This window comes from Pelobates fuscus, chromosome 13 (assembly GCF_036172605.1).
Source record: "Pelobates fuscus isolate aPelFus1 chromosome 13, aPelFus1.pri, whole genome shotgun sequence".
NCBI classification, from domain to species: domain Eukaryota; kingdom Metazoa; phylum Chordata; class Amphibia; order Anura; family Pelobatidae; genus Pelobates; species Pelobates fuscus.
Window position 1 is genome coordinate 93,730,226 of NC_086329.1, and position 13,102 is coordinate 93,743,327.

The window sequence follows — 13,102 nt, forward strand, 5'->3', positions numbered from 1 at the left end:
AGGGAAACCAACAAACTAATGACATATGCTTGGCCACCTAGGTGTTTAATGAGACACAGAATGACCAACTATAATCCAAAAAGGTTATCCAAATAAAACTGCAGTGTCCTCAGTAATCCAATACCCTGGTTCTCTCACTGGCTGTCTGTGTACACAGGAAACCAATGAGAGAAGATCCCCAGATAGAGAAAGATGTCAATGGTCTTTCTGAGCCACCATCACAAATCACTGGGGAGCACTACAGCAAGTGACTTACCAGGCATTACCTAATTTCTATAAAATATGTATTTTAATATAAACAGAAGCTTTAATGGTACAAAGTAAACTATTTACTGGAATTAGTGTAACCAGAATGTAATATATGTAACATAAATGATCTGATAGTGTCACTACAAGCTGTGCAATACTGACTGATAGATAACGAGTGATAGGGTAGCCGATGGACTGAAAGTGAGAGGAAAACTGAAGAGGAATAAGATAAGTGACAGAATGGGCTGATGGATGGAAAGGGAGAAAAGGACATAATTGTTACAACCGTATTTTAACTTTTACTATTTTTTAATTGCAGGGACCCATTCATTTTATCTAACGTAAAGCCTACATTACGCCCAAAGAAATATAAAACAATTAAAATGGCTACAAATGTCCAAGAAAAAGAAGTGGACAAAAAAGAACTGGAAAATGAAAAAAAATATTCTGCAGAGTATTATAAACACAATATTATTCCACAGCCTGAACCGGTCACAGGTCTAGAGGATATTCCCTGTCACTTGCTGCAGGCAAGGTCTCTAGAGCCTACAGAGATTATCACACATCTAGAAGACAACACTTCTCTAGAATGCTCTGTTTCTACTATTGAACCTCATACAAGTGTATTGCCAGAGGAGTTGCCAGTAAACCTTGGTCAGCCACAGTCCACTTTACATTGTTCACCTGAGCCTGCAAATCTATATTCTCAGAACCCAGTTACAGTTATTTTACTACAGCCTACCTCTGTAGAGCCTACAGAGGTTATCACACATCTAGAAGACAACACTTCTCTAGAATGCCCTGTTACTACTATCGAACCTCATACAAGTATATTGACAGAGGAGTTGCCAGTTAACCTTGGTCAGCCACAGTCCACTTTACATTGTCCACATGAGCCTGCAAATCTAGATTCTCAGAACCCAGTTACACCTATTTTACCACAGCCTACCTCTCTAGAGCCTACAGTGGTTATCACACATCTAGAAGACAACACTTCTCTAGAATACCCTGTTTCTACTATCGAACCTCATACAAGTGGATTGACAGAGGAGCTGCCAGTAAACCTTGGTCAGCCACAGTCCACTTTAGATTTTCCACCTGAGCCTATGAATCTAGATTCTCAGAACCCAGTTACAGATATTTTACTACAGCCTACCTTTCTAGAGCCTACAGAGGTTATCACACATCTAGAAGACAACACTTCTCTAAAATGCCCTGTTCCTACTATCGAACCTCATACAAGTATATTGACAGAGGAGTTGCCAGTGAACCTTGGTCAGCCACAGTCCACTTTACATTGTCCACATGATCCTGCAAATCTAGATTCTCAGAACCCAGTTACACCTATTTTACTACAGCCTACCTCTCTAGAGCCTTCAGTGGTTATCACACATCTAGAAGACAACACTACTCTAGAATATCCTGTTTCTACTATCGAACCTCATACAAGTGGATTGACAGAGGAGCTGCCAGTAAACCTTGGTCAGCCACAGTCCACTTTGGATTGTCAACCTGAGCCTATGAATCTAGATTCTCAGGAGGCTGTCATTGATCAAGATCCAGGTATTCTGCTAGTGGGCCCAGTTTGTCCTGCCAAATCAGGCATTGGTGAAATGTTAGAGGAGCTGCCAGTAAACCTTGGTCAGCCACAGTCCACTTTGGATTGTCAACCTGAGCCTATGAATCTACATTCTCGGGAAGCTGTCAAGGATCAAGATACAGGTATTCTTCTAGTGGGCCCAGTTTGTCCTGCCAAATCAAGCACTGGTAAAATGTTAGAGGAGCTGCCAGTAAGCTCTGACACTGTGATTTATCAGTCCGGAACTACTTTGGATTGCCCCACTGTTCAGCCAGAGGAGTTGCTTCTAATTATTCAAGAGGGCACCCCTGAGGAAGAACAAAATGAGATGAAGAATAATCAGCCAGGAACACATGCGAGTCTGAGCAGTGACCATGAAGAGCAGCCATTGTCAGAAGAAAAACAAAAAGAACCTCCTGCTGAGGCTGATATCGTTCAAAAGAAAAGCCAAGACCTTCCAGTACCTGTACTCCAAGAGAAGACAAATATTAAAACAAAGGTAGAAAGGATACACTATGACAGGGATTCTTTACTTAAATTTAAATCTATTACACAGGAGCCAAGGGACTTGTCTGAAATTGCTAAACTCTACCAAGGAATGCTCATTAGACCTCACCTTCGACCACGATTTACCAGCAGGAAATGTACACCTCTAACTGGAAATTTCATCCACCCTGCTAAGGATAATTACAGATTGCCATGTGGAATGGGCCAAATGAGGTCTCAGCAGGGTCCTGGTAAGGAACCTCGCAAAATCCTTCATGTAACTGAGAATGTAAAACCGCATACATCTGAAAAGGCTTGGAAACCTCCCATTAAAAGGACAAACGAAGATCCGACTATGGCCAAGGCTCAAGAATTGGTTCGCAAAGTTCGCAGTATTCTAAATAAAATCACACCTCAGACATTCCAGCACCTAATTAAGCAAGTGAAAGAGCTCTCTGTAGACACAGAGTATCAACTAAAAAGTGTTGTAGAAGTCATATTTGAAAAAGCAGTAGTAGAGCCACATTTTGCTGTAGTATACGCCAACATGTGCAACTGGCTAATGATGGTTGAGGTCCCAACAGAAGACAAGCCTGAAGAAAGCATTACATTCCGTAGGCTGCTAATAAGACTCTGCCAGAAGGAATTTGAGAGAGGTGAAAATGGGAATGAAAGAACTGAGAAACTGCAAAAGGAACTGGATGCTGCCACGTCACCGAGAGAAAAGACTCAACTAAAAGAAGAATTGAGTGATGCTTGCAGTAAAGCACGCAGGCGATACCAAGGAAACATCAAATTGATTGGGGAGCTATTTAAGTTAAAATTTCTCTCTGAAGACACCATGAAAGACTGCCTAATGAAACTACTGAACAGAAACAGCGAGGAGTCCATGGAATGTATTTGCCTTTTGCTCACTACAATTGGAAAATCCTTGGAAAATGGACAGTGTCGCTTGGACAACTATATCAGCAAGATTGACATCTTTATTAAAAAACAGAAAACTTCTTCGCGGATTCGATTTTTGGTGCAGGATTTGATGGAATTAAGAAGTAATAACTGGGTACCTCGACATAAACCTCAGGGACCGAAAACAATAGATCAAATCCATAAAGAGGTAGAACTGGAATATAGACAAAAAGAGCAGTGAACAAAAAAAAAGACTACTCATTGCAAGGACACATGGATAAACACAACGTATGCACAGGGACACGGCTGCAGATTCATTCCCATAAATACATTCAAAATCATTCAGGCAGCAACACCAACTTTTATGCACAAAGAAACACATACAAACATTTTTAAAAGACAAATTCAGACATTCATGCAAAGTCAAACACAAACAGTCATACAATGCCTATCGACAGCTTTAACACTTGAGCAAACAAAATATTTATTCAGATACAAAGGCAATCCCATGTTATGAAACAAATACATTAACGGTGGCATAAAAACATGATTTAGAATTGCACTTGGTAGTTTCATCATAACCAAATAATATACACAGTGAAACTCACATTAACAACATGCATGGTTCACTGGCCTTCACACTTGTCAGAACCACTATTGTTTTCCTACAAACATATTTTGTATATTGTTAATTTTATTAAAACAATAAAGTATATTTTTTAAATTTATCCTGTTATACTGATGTCGGTTTGTTCTTTGGAGTGTTTTATTTCCGTGGCCGTTGCTGGGTTTCAAATATAACTATAGATTCAGTCCGTAATATAACTATAGATTCAGTCCGTAATATAACTATAGATTCAGTCTCACAGACACCTTCCTAAGGCCTCATCCCTTGGTTTTTTGTAGCTGTATAGTACTCAGTCCCTTAAAGGAATCCTCCAAGCACCAGCAGTCTGTGGTAGTTATAGTACCTGGAGTGCCCTACTGCCCTCACAGGATAAGTAGTCAAACTTTTTGAGACAGAGAACATCCACTTGCGGCCCAGAATCTCCTACATTGAGCTAAACCAGTGGTCCAGGGCTCAGCTCATTGGTTGAGAGAGCTCAGCTGACTCCCTCAGCCAGCGAGCTTAAAAAAGTGGAGTTAATGGAAGCTCCTTCTTTGACTACTTACACTGGGGGTGCAAGGGCACTCCTAGTACCATAACTACTGCAGCGGACTGGTTAAGGTGTTGCAAATATTCCTTTAAACCCTTTCAGGGCTGGAGTAGAAATAGTGAATTGTTGTGGAGTAAACTAATGCACTGCATATCTCCGTCACTGAAAGGGTTAAGCTGTGCCGGCTGTTGATCTATGTCTCCCTTGTTGTAGTCCATTGGACATTAATATTAGGGAGTTAAATTATTTATTTAATGTTAAAACCAAGGCACATATTTGATGAACATTTTCTGGGTTATTCACCACAGTATGGCTTTAAAGTAAATTTCAATTTAAGGACAAAATAGCCAAATTGGAAGCATTGCTGTCTTGGAGAATGTTTCCATTTCAGCTTTTTGGCCTTAAATGTGAATTTCACTTTGAATTCCCAGTAATTCTCACTTTAGTGCATAACTCTGAAAGGATCCATACTCACTGGCTGGCTGAGAACCATCTGTGTTTTATGTAGTTACTATCACAGCAAGTTGCCCCACGTGTATTTGGAGAAACAATGAAAATCATAAATGTTTCAGGTGAAATCCCCTTTAATTATGTACAAAGCCATTATTGTACTTTCATAAAGAATTATCAGAAAACATTTATGTTGCATATTGCTACTCCAAATAAACGTGGAGTGATACTAGTGCATCCTTAAAGGACCATAGGCACCCAGACCACTTCAGCTTAATGAAACTGCTATGTTTACACTGAGGGTTAATCCAGCCTCTAGTAGCTGTCTCATTGACAGCCGCCAGAGGCGCTTCCGCGATTCTCACTGTGAAAATCACAGTGAGAAGATGCTGGACATCCATAGTCTATGGACTGATTGAATACGAGCGCGGCTCTCTTGACGTGCATGCACATTCGGCGGATGACGTCGGAAGAGGGAGGAGAGTCCTCAGCGCTGAGGGAGCCCGGCGCTGGAGAAAGGTACATGTTTAACCCCTTCCTCCCCCTTTAGCCCGGTGGGAGTGGGACCCTGAGGGTGGGGGGGGGGGGGACCTATTAACACTATAGAGCTAGGAAAACAAATTTGTTTTCCTGGCACTATAGTGGTCCTTTAATATGCTATTAACACTTTTAGCTATTTGTCCTGGCTTCATACTGTAAATTGCATTGTAAGAACCAAACAGTGATACTGCTAATGGCTATATTTGGCAGCATAGGGGCAATCGTATCTTTCAGGTACCACATTCACCTGCTATATTTTTCATTTTGAATTGACGTGTCTATGATTTCAATTATTTTTTGAAAGTTATATCGCAAATATTGCAAGGAGTGAATTATCATTTTTAAGCTTAATATTTGCAAAACATTACATGAGTGAACTATAGGCATGTGCATGGGGAACATTTTTGGTTCGGTTCGGCATTCCGAAATTCTGAATTTTCGCAATTCGGGACTTCGACAATTCGCCACTTCAACACTTCGGAACTTCGGCACTTCAGCCTGTGGCTGCTCACTGTTTTAAAAATAAATAAAAAATAGGCGCCCCCCGGCGGGTGGGGGCCCTAAAATAAAACGATGGGGGGGGACCTATTGTCCTCCACCCCGGCCCCCACCCCTGAGCGGTGGGTGGGGGCCCTAAATACTAATAAGGGGGGGACCTAATGTCCTCCCGCCTGGCCCCCACCCCTGAGCAGTGGGTGAGGGCCCTAAATAGTAATGGGGGGACCTAATGTCCTCCCACCTTGCCCCCACCCCTGAGCAGTGCGTGGGGGCCCTACAGTAAAATAAGGGGGACCTAATGTCCTCCCGCCTGGCCCCCACCCCTGAGCGGTGGGTGGGGGCCCTAAATAGTAATGGGGGACCTAATGTCCTCCCCCCTTGCCCCCACCCCTGAGCAGTGTGTGGGGGCCCTACAGTAAAATAAGGAGGGGGGACCTAATGTCCTCCCCTCTGGCCCCCACCCCTGAGCGGCGGGTGGGGGCCCTTAATCCTAAAAAGGGGGGGACCTAAGGTCCTCCCCCCTAGCCCCCACCCCTGAGCGGTGGGTGGGGGCCCTAAATACTAATAAAGGGGGGGACCTAATGTCCTCCCCCTTGGCCCCCACCCCTGAGCGGCGGGTGGGGGCCCTAAATACTAATAGGGGGACGGGATCTATTGTCCTCCCCCCCCGGCCCCCACCCCTGAGCGGCGGGTGGGGGCCCTAAAAAAAAATGTTCCCCCCAGGTGACTAGGGGTCCCCAAACCCCTAGTCACCTCCTCCCCCCGAAAAAAAAATGATCCCCCTACCTACCCCCCTCACCCTAAAAATAATGAGGGGGGGACATTTAACTAAGAACCTGTAAAATAATTAAAATAACTTTCCATTCAATGTTTTCTTTCTTCTAAAATCTTCTTTTTTCAGCCCCAAAAAAGGGCAAATAAAAAACCATAATAACCGACGCAATAAAAAAAAAAAAAAAAAAAAAACGAGCGCCAAAAAAATAATCCATCTTCACCCATGGAGGGCTCCGCGTAGGCTGAGCTGTGCAATTTGACTCATAACTCTGATTGGTAATCCACCAATCAGAGAGTTATAAGTCAAATTACACAGCGTGGGAAAATTCCAAAGAACTTTCCCACGCTGTGTAAAATGACATAGAGCACTGATAGAGCACTGATTGGTGGATTTCAAACCAACCAATCAGAGTGCTGTGACAGCTAAATGTAGAGACTTCCCTGTCAGTCTCTTCATTTACCTGTCAGAGCACTCTGATTGGATGGCTTAAACCCACCAATCAGAGTGCTCTGAGGCTAATTGCAGGGCGCGGCAAGGCTTTAGAAACCTTGCCCCGCCCTGCAGAGCTCAGTCTGTGCGGAGCCCTCCATGGGCTTTTTAATTGCGTCGGTTAGTATGTTTTTTTATTTGGCCTTTTTGGGGGCTGAAAAAGTAAGATTTTAGAAGAAAGAAAACATTGAACGGTAAGTTATTTTTTTTTTTTTTTTTACAGGTTCTTAGTTAAAGGTCCCCCCCTCATTTTTTTTTAGCGTGAGGGGGGTAGGTAGGGGGATCATTTTTTTTTGGGGGGGGGGAGGGGGTGACTAGGTGTTTGGGGACCCCTAGTCACCTGGGGGGGACATTTTTTTTAGGGCCCCCACCCGCCACTCAGGGGTGGGGGCCGGGGGGAGGACAATAGATCCCGTCCCCCTATTAGTATTTAGGGCCCCCACCCGCCGCTCAGGGGTGGGGGCCAGGGGGGAGGACATTAGGTCCCCCCCCTTTATTAGTATATAGGGCCCCCACCCGCCGCTCAGGTGTGGGGGCCAGGAGGGAGGACATTAGGTCCCCTCCCTTTATTAGTATTTAGGGCCCCCACCCGCCGCTCAGGGGTGGGGGCCAGGGGGGAGGACATTAGGTTCCCCCCCTATTACTATTTAGGGCCCCCACCCGCCGCTCAGGGTTGGGGGCCAGGGGGGAGGACATTAGGTCCCCCTCCTTATTAGTATATAGGGCCCCCACCCGCCGCTCAGGTGTGGGGGCCAGGAGGGAGGACATTAGGTCCCCTCCCTTTATTAGTATTTAGGGCCCCCACCCGCCGCTCAGGGGTGGGGGCCAGGGGGGAGGACATTAGGTTCCCCCCCTATTACTATTTAGGGCCCCCACCCGCCGCTCAGGGTTGGGGGCCAGGGGGGAGGACATTAGGTCCCCCTCCTTATTAGTATTTAGGGCCCCCACCCGCCGCTCAGGGGTGGGGGCCAGGGGAGAGGACCTTAGGTCCCCCCCCTTTTTAGTATTTAGGGCCCCCACCCGCCTCTCAGGGGTGGGGGCCAGGGGGGAGGAAATTAGGTCCCCCCCCTTATTATAATTTAGGAATGTATGTTACTTGATTGTTGTGTTGCAAATGCTTACAGGTGAATCCTGGCTATGTTTGTATACTTTTTATTTAAAATTGTATTCAATGTAACATTTTTCTTCTTTCACTGGGTAAGAATTGCCCGAAATTCGTCCAAATTCATATTTGGACCGAAACGAATTGCACATGTCTAGTGAACTGTACGTCTAACAGCAATCACCAAATTCAATAGTGCTATACAAAGTAAATAAATGTAAAAGTTAGAGCCGCCCATCAGGGGATTTAACTGAGAGCATTTTGACACTTTTCATTCAACCATTGTATCAATAATCTCTGCCAGAACATTTCAATTCAAGGTTAATTTCACAGACCTACCATGTACCATTACAGTAAATACTGTCGATTTTTATATATAGGAAGTTATAGGGTTATATTAGGGTCGTGGTATTTTCAGTGTTGCAATTTTGACAATTTGTTTTATTGGACCCACATGATTATTTTTTATTTTTTTTTAAATTGCATTCCCGAACAGCACTTTATTCCCACTGTGGCATTTTGCAAAATAAGACAAACTGCTCGATTTCATGTGAGTCTTTTTCGAGGCTTTTTATTTCATCACCAATTTCTTTTTATTTTATTTTCTTTTATTTGTAAAAAAAAATATTTTGGTGTGCAAGATTAAAATAGAAATGACAATGCACATACATATAGCTTAGCAATTACAACCACAGATAACAATTTATCAACATTTACAAGACGACTGTGACGAGACCAATCTCGCCACATTGCATTGGAGAAGCCTGGTTTGCCCGCCTTTTGCCTCTGGACTATGGCCCCATGTTAAAAAGCTTGATTTTTCCCCTGCAAAGACATGAAAGCCGGGTCCTTCGGTACTTGCCCTATTTGAATAGTGATACCCCAGATAGCTATGCCATGGAGCCAATTCGTATAATGAAAGACTATGTGAAAGACTTTGGCTCCATGGCAATTGAACTGTATGTATGAGATCTGAGCGCCATTCAGTAATAATGTACGCTCAGATCTAAGCTATCTGGGGATATGTTGAATGTACCTGTTTCATGCAATGGCTGCAGTTATATATTTTTATGTATTTTCTTGTCTTTTGCTGCCATGTGTTCAATGGAGTTTTGCCTCTGTCCTTGGAGATAATTGGATTACTTCCCAATTATCTCCAGGATAGAAGACTCTGTGGAACTGGTTTTGGGCAGAAAAGCCATGCTTCATTTGGTCACAAAGCACTACGATCTATCTTTTGAACCACTGGACCAATTTTTATGATTTTGATGTATGTTTGTATTTGGAGTATGCTGATTCTGAAAATGTAAATTAATGTGAATGTGATGCATACTTTTAAAGTTATGAATAATGTGGAAAAACTGTATTTCTCTGTCTGTGATAATTACATTACCCATTGTGTAAGGTAATTGTATCACAGGCAGAGGGGAGGATTTTGTGTGGGAGTGTCTGAGTGTATTGTATGTGTTTATTGGGTGTTTTCCAAAACCCTGTGGGTGGTACTAATATGTATATAAGAACAATAAACCCACAGCTCTGTCTGTTCACCGCTTGACCCTCAACACGGAGCTTTGTCTTGTTCTTGGGGGGGATTTACTGTATGCTGTTAGAGACTGATTGCCAGGAGTGTAAGCCGCTTGGGTGCTTTTCCTGTCCAGCTGCTAGCAGCTATTCGTGAGGTTCCAGTTCGGGAGTTTGGAGTGCTACTTGGTATCCTGTTCGGTAGTTTGGGGTTTTGCAGTAGCTGTGCCTGTATCTCTGGAAAGGGAAGATCTACTAAACGGCGGTTTAACCCTTTTATGCCTGGGGGTGCCGTTACAACGACATTGAGAGCATATATAAATGATAACCACAATGCAGTCAGGAAGCTTGCACAATGGTAAACTAAGCTATCTGTAGGGTCAGTGTTCAACAGAGTGCTGCACATTATGAGCTATACTACCAGGAACAGAGTTAATCCTAGGTGGGTGTACGGATTAGGCTCTACTCCGAAATTAGGCTCCGCATTCGGCGCCAGAGACCACCAGGAATCAGGATTCCTGCCTCCCTAACCCAAGCTAAGCATCAGAGAGGGGGGAATAAACTACAGTTTATTTTTCTACCCTACTAAAGCCCCATAACCCCAAATTGCAGCTCCTAACTCCCCTACTACAGCCCCTAACATTCTTTGAACAGCCTCCAACCCCACTACTACAGTCCCTTACACCCACTGCAGACACACACATATAAAGACACATACATACATAAAAACAGACAGACACAGACAGACAGACAGGCACACACACACACACACACACACAAATACAGACACACACACAATACACACATATATGCAAAGACACATACATACAGACAGACACACACACAAGACATATATACAAAGACACATACATACAAAAAGACAGGCACACATACATACAGACAGGTAGACACAGATACATACATACAAACACACACACACACACATAATATTTAAGTCACCCTCCTGTTTCCTACCTTTTAGGTGCAGGAGGGTGACTTTCCCTGGGGTCCACTGTTGGCTCAGGTTGATGGGAGTCAGAGTTCCCAATGATAGCTGGGAGGAGTGATGGGGAGTCACTTCCTCCCAGTGTGTGGTGGGCCCGGTCGCGCTGTTAAAACATCACATCTCTGACCGAGCCCCTTCAAAATCCATACCCATCTGGTGGCCATGACAGCATGGGCCACCCGATGGGCACCTTAATAAGCGGCCCCGGCGTTTTTCTGCGCGGGCCAGGGACGCAAATGATAATGGCGGGCACCCGGTCGCAGGGGTCTGTAGGTACGCCAGTGAGCCCTACCCCTAAACGTGGCCCTTAGAGTCCCTATAATCCAGCCCATATCCTCCCCACTACAGGCCATATCCCTCACACTACACCCCTATCCTCCACTATTAGCCCTTTGTAACGGAGCTCCGTGTACCCCGACCGAGTACCCTCCGTTGATGGATGCTCCTAGCGCTCTCAGAGGACTCCAAGCACTGCAGACGACACCACAACCACCGCAGGCTCCACAACCGCCGTAGCTTAACTGGAGCCGCGCCGTCTTCCTTCCACCCTGGATCGGCTTCTGTCCTCCAGGACCGTGTGGGGAAGACCTCTCCTCCAGGAGAGCGTATCCGGAACAAGCTCTTACAAGAGCTAAGTGATTAAGAGCTCAGGGGAATATGCAGCGCATAGCAATCCCCAGTGTGATATAGCAGTTCCCTCCAATAACGAGACAAGGCTACGTATTGAGGGTCAGAAGAGGTCTGAGGTCTGGAACACCCAGCCTGGCTTTTATTACCATTTTGAAAATACAGGACCACCCACAGGGCGGGACAAAACAACCAATCATACACGTACATCATTAAAACCACTCCCAGTAATTACACACAAAATCCTCCCCTATGTCTGTGATATAATTATGCTACACAAGGGATTAACATAATTATCACAGACAGTAAAAATACAGTTTTTACACAACATTCATAACTCCCAAAATATACATCACATTCGCATAAAAATACATATTCACAATCAATCCATTCAGGGGAACAACATACTCAAAAATCATACGAATTGGACCAGGGGTTCAGAAGTTAGTACAAATGTGCATTTGACCTTCTGGAAGCATGGTTTTACAGGGCCCTCTATCCTGGAGACAATGGGGGGAAGTAATTCAATTATCCAGGACTAGAGGCAGACTCCATTAACCACATGGTTGCAAAACAACATAAAACACTTTAAAATACATAAAGTCACATTTTACACATAACACACAGACATTTCACATATCCCCAGATAGCTGGGATCTGAGCGCACAAAACTACCGAATAGCGCGCAGATCCTATTCACACAGTTCAATTGCCATGGAGCTAAAGTCTTTCCCATAGTCTTTCATTATATGAATAGGCTCCATGGCATAGCCATCTGGGGTATCACCGCTCACACAGGGCCATAGTCATAAGGAAGGAGACTGGCAAATAGGCTTCTCCACAATCCAGGGAAGCAGGGCAATTTCTCATTTAAAGGGCCAGTTACAAATAGCGATTTGTAACACATCTCCCCTTTGGGGGGAAGACTAACCAGGCATCTGACCTTCTGTCGGTCAGTGCCTCCGTTAGTCGATCCACCAACCCACAATAAACAGATGTCCGAGTAGCCCCCCCACAACATCAAAGTACAGGAACAGCCCACCCACAACACACAGTCACTGCACCTGGGTATTTGGCTGTGGTAATTAGGCCACATGCCGAGGGTACTTGAAGGGCAGAGGCCAACTGCACTCTGCCCAGATGCCAGCTCTTCTGCTGGGGTAGCCTGCAGGACATCAGGCTCTGGACCAGGGAAAAAGGTAGGGCAGAGGCCGACTGCGCTCTGCCCAGCTGCCAGCTCTTCGCTGGGGTACTGAGACCATAGTCCGGCTCAGTAGTCAAGGGAACATGGACGTCAGTAGGGGTTAGCATCGCCTCCGTTAACCCTGGTGCCACGCTAGGAGTTAGCTGGGGAGGGGAATTTGTACTTACCCCCTCCTCTGGGTGACCCGGTGAGGGTAGTTGGGGATCTGGAAAGGCTGTCCAGCATCCCTGTAGGTCAGGCACAGAGACCACGGTCCCATCTGCGCCGTCTGGGGGATTGGTGTCTCCCCTTGTTAGGGGAAGCTGCCGCTGGGGAGAGGGGGTGCTGTGCTCCTTTCCCGGAAACACAGGCTGCCGCTGGAGAGGGAGACCGCCTGTCTCCACTCCCTTACCATTGTCCTGTTGCTGTAGAGAGGGACCAACTGTCTCTGCTCTCTGTAACGGAGCTCCGTGTACTCCGACCGAGTACCCTCCGTTGATGGATGCTCCTAGCGCTCTCAGAGGACTCCAAGCA